General features: G+C 51.0%; 1 protein-coding gene across 1 annotated transcript in view; it reads left to right on the top strand.

Annotated features, from left to right (window-relative positions):
* FER (FER tyrosine kinase) overlaps positions 1-13,208 on the top strand; it is a 1,097,899-nt gene that overhangs the window by 595,054 nt on the left and 489,637 nt on the right. The window lies entirely within an intron of this gene.

Raw genomic sequence — 13,208 nt, forward strand, 5'->3', positions numbered from 1 at the left:
TCTTGCATCTTCCTCACGCCACACGCATGCCTCTACATGAGACCGCTTCAGGAATGTCTGGAGGATCAGTGGGACCAGAAGCGGGGGAGCTGGGACAACAGGATCCGGCTGTCCCTTCATGTTCAACAGTCCCTTCGATGGTGGTGCTCAGCAGAGAATCTCCTCAAAGGGGTTCCATTTCACAAGGACATTACCATTCAGACTATCGTCACGGATGCTTCTCTCCAAGGCTGGGGAGCGCATTCAGACCATCTACAGATCCAGGGAACGTGGTCCCCGGCGGAATCCACATATCACATCAAATTCCTGGAACTCAGAGCTGTCCACTTGGCACTGAAGGCCTTTCATCCGTCCTTCCAGACCAAATCCTTGCTTGTACGGACGGACAATACGACCACAATGTATTACCTCAACAAGCAGGGGGTCTAGAGATCGCGCACACTGTCACAAGAAGCGCAGGCGATCTGGCACTGGCTGCTAGCCAGAGGACTGACGATAACGGCTACCCATCTGCCAGGTGTGCAGAATGCGCAGGCGGATGCACTCAGCAGGCTGGTACAAGAAAACCACGAGTGGGTTCTAAACGACGAAGTGCTAAGAAACGTCTTCGACAGGTGGGGCACTCCGGACTAAGATCTGTTTGCCACTGCCGAAAACAGAAAATGCAGAGACTTTGCCTCCAGGTATTACCAACCGGGGACTCTAGGGAACGCGCTATGGATCAGCTGGTCGAACAGCTTTTTGTACGCTTTTCCACCCATTCCCCTGATTCCGAGGGTGCTCATCAAGCGGTCTCAATCCAGAGCGCGGATGATTCTCATTGCTCCGGAGTGGCCCAGACATTGGTGGTTCACGGACCTGCTTCACCGGTCTCTCCTACCCCACCTGCGGCTGCCGTGTCGGCCGGACCTTCTCACGAAGTACGGTGGACAGATGGTGCACCCCAACCTCTCATCGTTGAGTTTGGCGGCATGACTCCTGAGATAATGCAATATGGACACCTGAATCTGCCGGACGATTGAATGAATGTACTTAAGGAGGCTAAGCGACCTTCCACTAGGACTTCCTATGCCTATAAGTGGAAGAGGATCTGCATCTGGTGCACTTCCGAGAACTATGATCTGACGACCTGCAAGGAAGATGTCATTCTTCCATACCTTTTGCATTTGGCTCAGTCTGGCCTTAATTTTCATTCGATCAAGGTTCACCTCGCAGCATTAACTGCGTATAGGAAATGCCCTTCACAGACATCCTTCTTCCAGATCCCTGTGATTAAAGATTTTTTGGAAGGATTGAAGAAAGTGTTTCCTCCTGTTCGGCGTCCTTCGCCATCATGGGAGTTGAATGTGGTTCTGTTCCGGTTGATGAAGGAGCCTTTTGAACCTATCCATAAGGCTTCTCTGCAGCACTTGTCATGGAAGGTGGACTTCCTTGTGGCCATTACATTGGCCCGCAGGATGAGTGAAATTCAGGCATTGTGTTGCCAAGAACCTTATACTGTATTTCATGCTGCTAAGGTTGTGATGGGTACTCACCCTAAGTTCCTTCCTAAGGTGATTTCTGATTTCCATGTCAATCAGACTATAACATTGCCTACGTTTTTTCAGAACCCTTCTACTCCAGCGGAGAGGTCTCTTCACTCCCTGGATGTCAGGAGAGTGTTGAAATTTTACTTGGATAAGACCAAGGACATCCGTGGGTCAGACCAAATGTTTTTCAATTATGGGTCGGTCTGGACTGGTCTTGCCACCTCGAAACAGTCCATTTCTAGATGGATTGTGTCCTGTATCCAGTTATGTTATCAAAAGGCTAACAAGACCTTAGGGGGTAAGCCTAAGGCTCATTCTACCTGAGGCAAAGCAGCTACAACAGCTTTGCTTCGTAATGTTCCCATTGCAGAGATCTGCAGGGCTGCCACTTGGGAGTCGGTCCACACCTTTGCTAAGCATTACTGTCTGGGCTCTGATGCCAGAGCAGATGCTCAGGTTGGGCAGGCTTCATTGAGAAATCTGTTTGCACAATAGAGGTGTGGTCTGGTTTTTTTTCTCCACCGCCGGGTTGGTTGTTTGGGATGGGCTTGCCATTCTATTCACTAGATTATGACTATACACAGATATCCCCTACTACAGATGGAGTAGTTTCTTTTCTGTAACTCCAGTTCTGCAGTAGGGGTATCTCTGTTATAGTCATAAGTGCCAACCCTCCTCCCCGGTGAAGAAAATGGTACTGTAATGTATGCTACAGGCCTTGCTTTATACACCTTCAAAAAGAACTGAAAGTAAAAGGACTGTGGCTGTGCATTCTGGGATACCGAGGGTCTCTGGAGAGTTCCTTAAAGGCACGGTATCCCTTTTCCAGACTCATAATGGCAGCCTATGGGGGCTTGTCAGTCCAACCCTTCATCTCTATCATTTCAAGGATTTTGGTGAAGGGGAGTTATCTCTATGAAGGAAACTTGGTAAAATGTGTAAAATCTGACATTGTTGGCTATCCTTTTCACTGTTTAGATGAAATGGCGGCCTTTGTAGCCTTGGAAGTGTTAGGCTGCATTATTTGTCTTGATTTTCTCTTAAGTGTCTATTCAGGGCTGCAAAGAAGAAATGAAATGAAATGAAATGAAATGAATGAAACTTATATAGCGCACGACTTACCCTGGGGCATCTCCGCGCTTGCTTAGGGAACGCGTCCTGGTATTCCCCTGTGAGAGAACCCTGGCAGGGTATCCACAAGGTGAAAGCCAGGCATCCCACCGCGAGGGGCCGTTGTGGAGATTAAGCAAGCTATTGCCCAGAGTCGCAGAGTGTGAACCCATGAGTCGAGAAGGCACCGGAGCGAGAATTAATGAGTCCGTGGAATTTTGAGCCCAAGACCCGCCGAGGTGGGGAGTTGAACCCTGGTCCCGGGCCGAACTCAAGCTCCAGGTCTGCCGCCTCTAACCCCTGAGCCAAACTTAAGAGATTATTTTTGATTGCTCCGGGGTCCACGCACATGGGCGGGACTATTCACTAGATTATGACTATAACGTAGATACCCCTACTACAGAACTGGAGTTACAGAAAATAAACTACTCCATGTTTCTCGTCCTATTCTACATATGCCTCATTTTGGTAAAACGCACGCTCCCCTACACTCCCAATGGATCTTATGGAATCCTGCAGGGCCGATACAGCATCCTTTGGGGATGGTTATCCGCACAATCCATTACCGTTGTCTCCTGCTAAGGACCTACCACTGACGACCCAGAATTCTTCCGGATCCTATGGGGCAAAATAATGGACAAAGGCTAAACACATCTAGTATGGGGAGGAGACTTCAATGTTACTTTAAACAAGACTCTAGACAGGTCCCAACTGCAGACTCACTACTACTCTAATCTGCATAATACCCTTAAAGATATTGAAAATGGGCATTACCTCATAGACGCTTGGAGAACCCTCCACCCACAAACCTGTGAAGTTACATGCTACTCCACGGCTCACTCATCCTGGTCTCGCATAGATACTTGGTTAGTGGCAAGGGTTTGGCTACCTGGATGTCATGCGCATCTCAGCTCCACCGCACTTATTCGGACCATTCACCCGTACTGCTTACTCTCGAACCACCTCATGAAGACCCACCCTACATCTTTTGGTGTCTCAATCCCCAAACATTGTTAGATCCCGTTTTCAAAGATGAATTCCCAAGTTCAACCCAGACTACCCCCTAAAATGGTGCAATGATACACTCACTTACCTTGGCATAGTCATCTCCAGCTACCACGAGGAATTAATGAGCGCCAACTATGGACGCACACTAGCTTCAATAACTGAAAAAATCATACGGTGGATTGCGCTGCCCATTTCTATGGCCGCAGAGCCGCCCTTATAAAAATGGTAATATTGCCCAATCTACTATATGTATTTGTTAATATCCCCTATGCGCCTAGCCAACACTTTTTCTTGGCCATCAAAAGTCAACTTATTAGACTCACTTGGTGGGGAGGGGACAGAAGCTACGTTGGGATATTCTCACTCTGCCCTTCCACCATGGGGGATTTGAAATACCGGACATAGAGCTATACTTTAGCTGCGCCCAAGCCCATTTTGCCTCATATTGGATGAACCCCTACATGCCACACCTTGCTATTGAAGATGGATACATGGCCCCAACTCCATGCACTGCTTACTTGAGCACCCCTGCATTCCCAGATGCATTGCCTCCACAACCGTACAATGCACCACCAGCGCATGGTAAGACCTCGCAAACCTCACAGACTGTGCTCTGCTGTACTCCCCTCTTCGGCCCCCCTTCAGCAGACAGGACATCCCAGTCACACAAGAAGGCGGATGTTGCAAACTCCTCCGTGAGCTATCCATACAAACATGGGGACAACTGTACAATAGGGGAAAATTCTGCATGAGCAAAAAATGATTTGGCTCCAACACTCCCTCTCCCCTAGAGCGCTTCTATTACGTCATACTGGGACAAGACGTGAAAGCCCTTACCCCCTGCTTCCCACAGGAACCCCTCATAATGTCCCCCTACACGCCCTTCTGCAACAAACCGCCCCCTCCCACGTGATTTCACTACTATATCGCACAGTACAAAAAGACAGAGAGTATGCACCTCCCCTAGCCATAAACAGATGGGAAGAAGAACTGGGATACCCTCTAACTGACGAACAATGATCATTTTGCTGCAGACAAACGGGTCATATTTCCGCTAACAGAAAATTTTGAATCATTCATTATAAATATATCCACCTCCTCTACTACACACCGGCACAACTACATCGCCTGCGACTTCGCGATAACGACAGATGTGACTGCTGCGGTAGCAGAGGCACTGACTTTCAACATATAGCCTGGAATTGTCTGCCCATTCACTGCTTCTGGATGGAGGTCCTGACAGCATTGGACCATATGACAGGACTGCATATTCTCGACGACCCCCTGACTGCACTCTTAGGATACACAGAGTCGCTGACAGCCAAAATCCTCAGCTACACATCCCTCGCGCTCCTCCTTGCCAAAAGAAGAGTCGCCTGTAGATGGGGAAAGCACCAAAATGTAAGGACTGGCTTCAAGACCTTATCTATTGCCAAGAACAAATGCACACTTATGCAGAGCTCCTACCACCCTCCTCCCGACCTCGAGTCATATGGGCACCCCTACAAGCCTACTTACTGGAACACACCACCACCACAGACTCCACGACTCCTCCCCACAGTATTCCAACGGAGTGAGGTAAAGTGAAACAGAAGGAACCCTCACCCTATATGAAACACGTGAAGTATAGGAAATGCTGGGCCGCCTTGCTACACCACTTTACATCCTAAGGATCAGAACACAGCAAGATATGCACACATGCTTAATGTATACATAATGTGATAGTGGCGATGTCCTCTTTAAAAAGTTGTTGTTTTAAGTCACATGTTCTCAGATAATTATAACGCTGCTCAAAAGATTCCCTGCTCCAACTGATGCGGCCAGCCCGATGTGGTGTAGGTGGCTTGCCGTGTAACCCCCTCCCGCCTCTAACAACTTTTTGATATATCACATCGCTATACCGGGCCCTTCCAGGGATTTGGGTATTATGCTGTGAATGACTTTTTTTACCTTTAATGAAGATTTTCAAAATACAATTTAAAAAAAGCATTCCATGCCAGCTGAATCGTCGTTGTTCACATTCCAAATGATTCTTGCGACCTTAGGACACCCCCGCGCCGCACGGCCACCAGCTGTCGCGTGTGCCCCCGCCTGCCGCTGCTCTCAGCCTCGCTGAGCCTGCCTTCTCCTGGCCACGCCCCCCGCCGTCGCTCGTTGTTTGCCGCATTTCCTTGCTGTTTTTAAAGTGTCATTGTATTGTAACCTTTATTTTCTTTTCCATCTTGTCCCATTACCCGTGTTGTTGTCCCCCTGTGCAGTGCCCCCCCGCGCCCACCCGGCTCCCCGCTTCCCGCCGCCGGGAGTGTGGACACGCCCCCTTTTTTTCTGTACCCTCCCCGCTCCCAGCTGTTCCTTCTCCCAGCTGCTCCTCCTCCCTGCACTTGGCCATAAATGGCGACCGTGCGGCACAGGTGAGTGTGACCTAATCTTAGGACACCCCCGCGCCGCACGACCACCAGCTGTCGTGTGTGCTCCCGCCTGCCGCTGCTCTCAGCCTCGCTGAGCCTGCCTTCTCCTGGCCACGCCCCCCCCGCCGTCGCTCGTTGTTTGCCGCATTTCCTTGCTGTTTTTAAAGTGTCATTGTAATGCATTGTAACCTTTATTTTCTTTTCCATCTTGTCCCATTACCCGTGTTGTTGTCCCCCTGTGCAGTGCCCCCCGCGCCCACCCGCCCCGCTCCCCGCTTCCCGCCGCCGGGAGTGTGGACACGCCCCCTTTTTTTCTGTACCCTCCCCGCTCCCGCCTCCCAGCTGCTCCTCCTCCCTGCACTTGGCCATATATGGCGACCGTGCGGCACAGGTGAGTGTGACCTAATCTTAGGACACCCCCGCGCCGCATGGCCACCAGCTGTTGCGTGTGCCCCCGCCTGCCGCTGCTCTCAGCCTCGCTGAGCCTACCTTCTCCTGGCCACGCCCCCCGCCGTCGCTCGTTGTTTGCCACATTTCCTTGCTGTTTTTAAAGTGTTATTGTATTGTGCCCACCCGCCCCGCTCCCCGCTGCCGGGAGTGTGGACACGCCCCCTTTTTTTTCTGTACCCTCCCCGCTCCCGCCTCCCAGCTGCTCCTCCTCCCTGCACTTCGCCATAAATGGCGACCGTGCGCACGCGCAGCGTTGACGCGCAGCGTTGACGCGCAGCGGGAGCGCCGATTGTGCGCCGAAGGCGCTCCAAAGGTAAGCCCGTCTGCGCCCGTCCGCGCCTGGACCGCGCCCAGTGCTAGGACCCCTGGCTCCCGCTGTCACCTGCCCTCCCGCCGGACCTACGCCACCACCGACCTCTACGCACTCAACGCCGGCAGACTCCCGGGCTGCTACCGAGCCACCCCGAGACGCACCCACGGACCCTTCTGCTGCAACTCCTGCAAGTTCACCTGCATCCGGACCTGCACCACTCCAGCAGTGCCCAAGACCTCGACTAGCAACAGCAGCAGCCACCTGAAGTGCATCCTGCTCAACACCCGCTCAGTCCACAGACACGCCGTCGAGCTCTGGAACCTGCTCGACACCACAACCCCAGATGTCGCCTTCCTCACGGAAACCTGGATGAACTCCTCCTCAGCGCCCGACATCGCCATCGCCATCCCGGACGGCTACAAGATCATCCGGAGGGACCGCGTCCACCAGACAGGAGGAGGCATCGCCATCTTCCACAGGAACTCCATCCGCATCACGACCAGCACCGACGACACCCTCGCACCCGCCGAGCACCTGCACTTCCAGATCCACATCAACCCCAAGACCACCCTCAGAGGCACCCTCATCTACAGACCCCTGGGACCACGCACACAATTCAGCGAGGACATCGCCGACTTAGTCAGCCCGCATGCCCTCCCCTCCACAGACTACATCCTCCTCGGGGACCTCAACTTCCACCTGGAGAACAACAACGACCGCAACACCACCACCCTGCTGGACAACCTCGCCAACCTCGGACTCAAGCAACTGGTGACCACCCCCACCCACTAGGCCGGACACACACTCGACCCCGTCTACTCCTCCAGCAAGGACATCGCCTTCAGCCAAGCCACCGGACTCCACTGGACGGACCACAGCTGCGTCCACTTCAGCTTCAAAAGGACCACGATCCACCACCAACAGCAACAGGTTGCACGCAGAAGCTGGAACAAGATCACAGCCGACCAGCTCGCAACTTCCCTGAGCAAGAACCCAACCACCAGCGCAACGAACCCCAGCCAAGCGGCCACCAACCTCACTAAGTGGATCAGCGACTGCTCAGACGGCCTCGCCCCTCTGAGGACCCCGCCTAGCAGACCCGGCAGCAAGAAAGCCCCATGGTTCACCGACGAACTCAAGAACTCGAAGAAGAACTGCAGAGCCCTTGAGAAAGCCTGGCGCAGAGACCCAACACCGGACAACATGACTGCCCTCAAGCTCGCCACCCGTAAACACCACCAACTGATCCACACCACCAAGAAAACTGCATTCAAGGAACGACTGGACAACAACGCACACAACAACAAGGAACTCTTCAACATCGTTAATGAGCTCTCCAACCCCAACGCCGGAAACAACGACATCACCCCTTCGCACGACCTCTGCAACTCCCTCGCCTCCTACTTCCACAACAAGATCGCGGACAGCACTCAACCGACGCACGCCACGACCGAACCACCGCCCCCCCACCACCCCCCTCCGCGCCTGGACCCCGATCAGCACCGAAGACACTGTCCGCACGATGAACTCCATCCACTCCGGATCTCCGACCGGCCCTTGCCCTCACCACGTCTTCAACAAAGCCGACGCTGTCATCGCACCCCACCTGCGGGACATCATCAACACCTCCTTCAACACCGCTACCTTCCCGGAAAACTGGAAGCACGCCGAACTCAGCGCCCTACTAAAGAAGCCATCAGCCGACCCCACCGACCTCAAGAACTACCGACCCATCTCGCTGCTCCCGTTCCCCGCTAAAGTCATTGAGAAGACCGTCAACAAGCAGCTGGCCGCCTTCCTCGAGACGAACGGATCCCTCAACCTCTCGCAGTCTGGCTTCCGGGCCAGCCACAGCACCGAGACCGCCCTGATCGCAGCCACCGATGACATCCGAGCTCTGCTCGACAACGGAGAAACAGCGGCCCTCATCCTCCTAGACCTCTCCGCGGCCTTCGACACTGTCTGCCACCATACCCTAGTACAACGCCTCAGCAACGTCGGAATCCAGGAGAAGGTACTGGAGTGGACCATCTCCTTCCTCGCCGGAAGGACACAGGGAGTCCGCCTCCCCCCGTTCAGATCAGAAGCCACCGAAGTCATTTGCGGCGTCCCTCAAGGCTCCTCGCTCAGCCCAACCCTCTTCAACGTCTACATGAGTCCCCTCGCAGCCATCGCACGCCAGCACAACCTCAACATCATCTCCTACGCCGACGACACCCAGCTGATCCTCTCCCTCACCAACGACCCCGCCACCGCCAGAGCCAACCTACACGAAGGGATGAAAGAGGTAGCCGAATGGATGAAGAACAGCCGCCTGAAACTGAACTTGGACAAGACGGAAGTCCTCATCCTGGGATCCTCACCCTCCGCCTGGGACAACTCCTGGTGGCCCTCCGCCCTAGGCAGCGCACCCAAACCAACAGACCACGCACGCAACCTGGGCTTCATCCTGGACTCCTCCCTCTCCATGACCAGACAAGTCAACGCCGTCTCCTCGTCGTGCTTCAACATCCTACGCATGCTACGCAAGATCTTCCGGTGGATCCCCACCGAGACCAGGAAGACGGTCACCCAGGCCCTCGTCACCAGCCGACTGGACTACGGCAACTCCCTCTACGCCGGAACCACCGCCAAACTCCAGAAGAGACTCCAGCGGATCCAGAACGCCTCAGCACGACTCATCCTGGACATCCCCCGTTGCAACTCCATCTCCGGACACCTGAGAGACCTGCACTGGCTCCCGGTCAACAAGAGAATCCCCTTCCGTCTCCTCACCCACGCACACAAAGCCCTGCACAACCAAAGCCCAGGATACCTCAACAGCCGCCTCAATTTCTACGCTCCCAAACGCCAGCTTCGATCGACCGGCCACGCCCTCGCCGCCGTCCCCTGCATCCGAAGAGCCACCACAGGGGGAAGGTCCTTCTCCTACCTCGCCGCCAAGACCTGGAACTCCCTCCCGACCCATCTCCGCCTGTCCCAGGACCACCTCGCCTTCAGGAAGCAGTAGCGGACCCCCCTCCCCAAGCGCCTTGAGACCCTCCGGGTGAGTAGCGCGCTATACAAATGCTTGATTGATTGATTGATTGATTGCGTTCCATCACAGTATTTTACTTTTTCCTGATGCTGGCCTCGCAATGGCGGCACCGGCCGAAGATGCCGGGCCAAGTTGTTTGGAGCAGAATAAACTGGCGATAGGTAACGCTTTTGGTAAGTCTAAAACCTTCATAAGGTATTGAAGAATAAGAAACCTCTTATGAAAAGTAGATGGATGCTGGAAAAACAACTATACAGACAGGGATAGCCGGGATATTTGGGGCAAGCGACAAAACAACAATATCGTGTTATAGTGAAGAATTTGTAAAGTAGGAGAGATCTAATTTTCACTGGCTTACGTTTTTTCACTCGTTCGTACTTGAAACACGCGTGATGCCTTGATGCTAGTAAAATCAGTTTCTCTATGCGAACAAATTCAGGACAGAAATTTCAATGCATAGAAATTCAATCCCAGTCTGTTATTTTCTTTTTCAATCACCGCTCTCGGTGCAAGGCGGGGAGACAGGCAGCGCCTGAAAGGACGCAGACCTTTGGTGATTGTCTCCCTTGTGCTCGCACATTACTTGGAAATAACCTGCTCCGCGGGTCACACTTCCATTTACAAAATATCATATCCACATGTATTGATTCGTAGAACAACAGGGTTTCTGCGTCGTCTTTCAACGAAGAAGCCAGCATGGGGTAAAGAAAGAAGTGTGCGCCAGAGGATGCCTGCGAGCTGATCACTGCAGCATCATTAGATCCAAGAGGAGCCTCCCCCTCTCCCCTCCTTGCTTGCTGTGGTTTCTACATTCAAAACCGACTCTTCGTAGGTAATGCTATCCCCTGGTGCTCTTTCTTTTAAACGTACTTTCACTCCTATTCCTTTAAGCTCCGAGAGTGTGAGTTCCTGTCCCTGGCACATGTGCGCTACTCACAGAAATATACACGTAAACAATACTCTTGCTGAGTTTTGCAAAGGAATTTTGCACAAAAGGTACTCTCGTATTAATTCAAAAACTCTAGTGTTTCTGAAATGTATTTATTTTGGGCCGGAAAAGTTGTGGCAGCCTTAAACTGAATCAAGTCCCATTATAAAGGAGAATATTTAGTATTAGTAGTCTGCACATGCCGATCAGCCTTTCCTAAGTATTCTTCCTCTGACGACACACTTCATTCGGCATTAAATCTCCGCGTTTAATTCCAAGCGATGGGGGGGGGGCTCCACAAAGGTTTCAGTATTTGACACCGTCACAGGTTCGCAGTGCATGGCTAAAATAAGAACAGAGGGAACCAAAGCTCATGTTTTAGCCACCCCCTTCAAAGCGGTTGTAAGACAGAGGCACGCATGGCTAAACCACGCGTGCCCTACAGGGCTGCCAGAACAACACATGCGTCTGAACAATACACTCCTTTACCACGCATGCTTTTACTGCACAATTTTGTGGTAAAGGCATGACTGGCAAAGGGATATGTATGGTAAAGATCACAACCCAGCCCCCCCGAGCCCTAAAAACAACCACGATCCGCCTTGAGCCCTTAGAACAGCCCTGACCGCCCCAGCCCTAAAAACATCCCTGAACCTCTCCAGCCCTAAAAACAGCCCTGAACCCCCCAGCCCTAAAAATAGCCCTGAACCCCCTCTAGAGCCCTAAAAACAACCCGACCCCTGAGTCCAAAAAATAACCCTGACCCCCCTGAAGCCTTAAAAATAACCCGACCCCCAAAGGCCTAAAAACACCCTCCCTGAGCCCTGAAAACAACCCGACCCCCCCCCCCCCCGAGCCCTATAGCTTATCTCTATGAAAATTATTTTTATTGATACTCATAGGAAAAAAATAATGTTGCATTTAAAATTTCAGTGCAATACATTATCACAAGCGTGTTTACACAAAATGATATTACAAATATAAACAATATGTGAAACATTAAAAAAAATGTGAAGGTAACATTTATTTTTTCTATGAGTATCAATAAAAATAATTTTCATAGAGATAAGCTATATGTGTGGTTGGATAATTCGACAATTGTTTTTCAGGGTTCATTCATTAATTTACATATAATGCATGAGGAATGTGTAAGACTGATAGATTCATATGGTTGGTTTGAGTAAATGGTTTGAGTAGAAGGTTTATTTAATAATAGTTGCTCCAAAAGAATTTTTGCTTTACTTACTTAGTAAACAGCCTATTCAGAACGAGATCACTTACTTTCTCTATTAGACCTTATTTTTCCCCCCAGACCACGGTGGTGTGTGTCCCAGTGATGCCTTTGAGACCTAATAATATAGTATATACACACCGTCTGGCCTCATCTGCCCCTTTTTGCAGGCTCATCCTCCTATCTCTCAGGAGCCAAACAAACTCTACCATGACCTCTGCGTTTCTCCTGAGCAGTATCACTCTATGTGGTTTCTGTGCCTACACACCATAGGATAAAGCATTTCAGGGTGCACTTGGGCCTTTATCTCTGCGCTTAGTCACAACTGGACAAAGTTGTTCCTTGAGAAGTCATGATAGTAACGAACAACTTCTTAAAGGGTATCATTCTTAAGTGTGGTTGAGCAGTGTTTACCTACAGTTAGAACTTGTGGGGTGACAGATCAGTGTATTCATACCATTGCTGTTCATACTTCTAATATGGTATGTTTAGTAGATCAGTTTACCTGTCATCACCCCGGCTTGTGAAAGATATTTTATCTGAGAACAGTTCAAGCATTTTTAGGTTTAGTGCTTTAGTTATGCTTTCCACTCACTTACAAACCCCTGTAGCTAGGCCATTTACTTATGCATCGTTGACGTTTATAAAGTGCAAACTCCCACCACTGACTTCAACTCTTTTGGAGATTTAAGATGAATGATGGTCCGGTTTGATCTATGTGAAATTGCTGGCTTTTGTAATGGACAGTTTGAGGGACTCTTATGCCTTGCTAATACTACCTCTGTTTTCATTCGTGCATAGTCAGAAATAAATGCAAATTTTGCAGAAATCCGTATAGTTAAGCAGTGCATTTTCTAAGCTACATCACTGCTAATGTGTTCATGCACTAAAAAAAAGTGGGGCTCTCTAACCTAGGGGAGGAGTCAGTCAGACAAATAGAATAATATTACTCAGGGAACATAAGCCTATGAAGTATAATAAGATCATAAGTCCTTAACAGGGCCAGGCCCCTATGGTGATCAGCGGTACTAGACAATTGGAAAAAAGTGTGTCACTGGTACCTGAAGAGTGCAGTAACCAGCCAACATTTAAAGTTTTGTGGAACCATGTTCTGTACCTCAGGGTCTGAGCTAGAAAATGAACAGCCATCCTACTTTCTGGTGTAAAATATTTGGCTGGTGAAATGCACGTTCT

This window comes from Lissotriton vulgaris, chromosome 3_1 (genome assembly GCF_964263255.1).
Source record: "Lissotriton vulgaris chromosome 3_1, aLisVul1.2, whole genome shotgun sequence".
Classification (NCBI taxonomy): Eukaryota; Metazoa; Chordata; class Amphibia; order Caudata; family Salamandridae; genus Lissotriton; species Lissotriton vulgaris.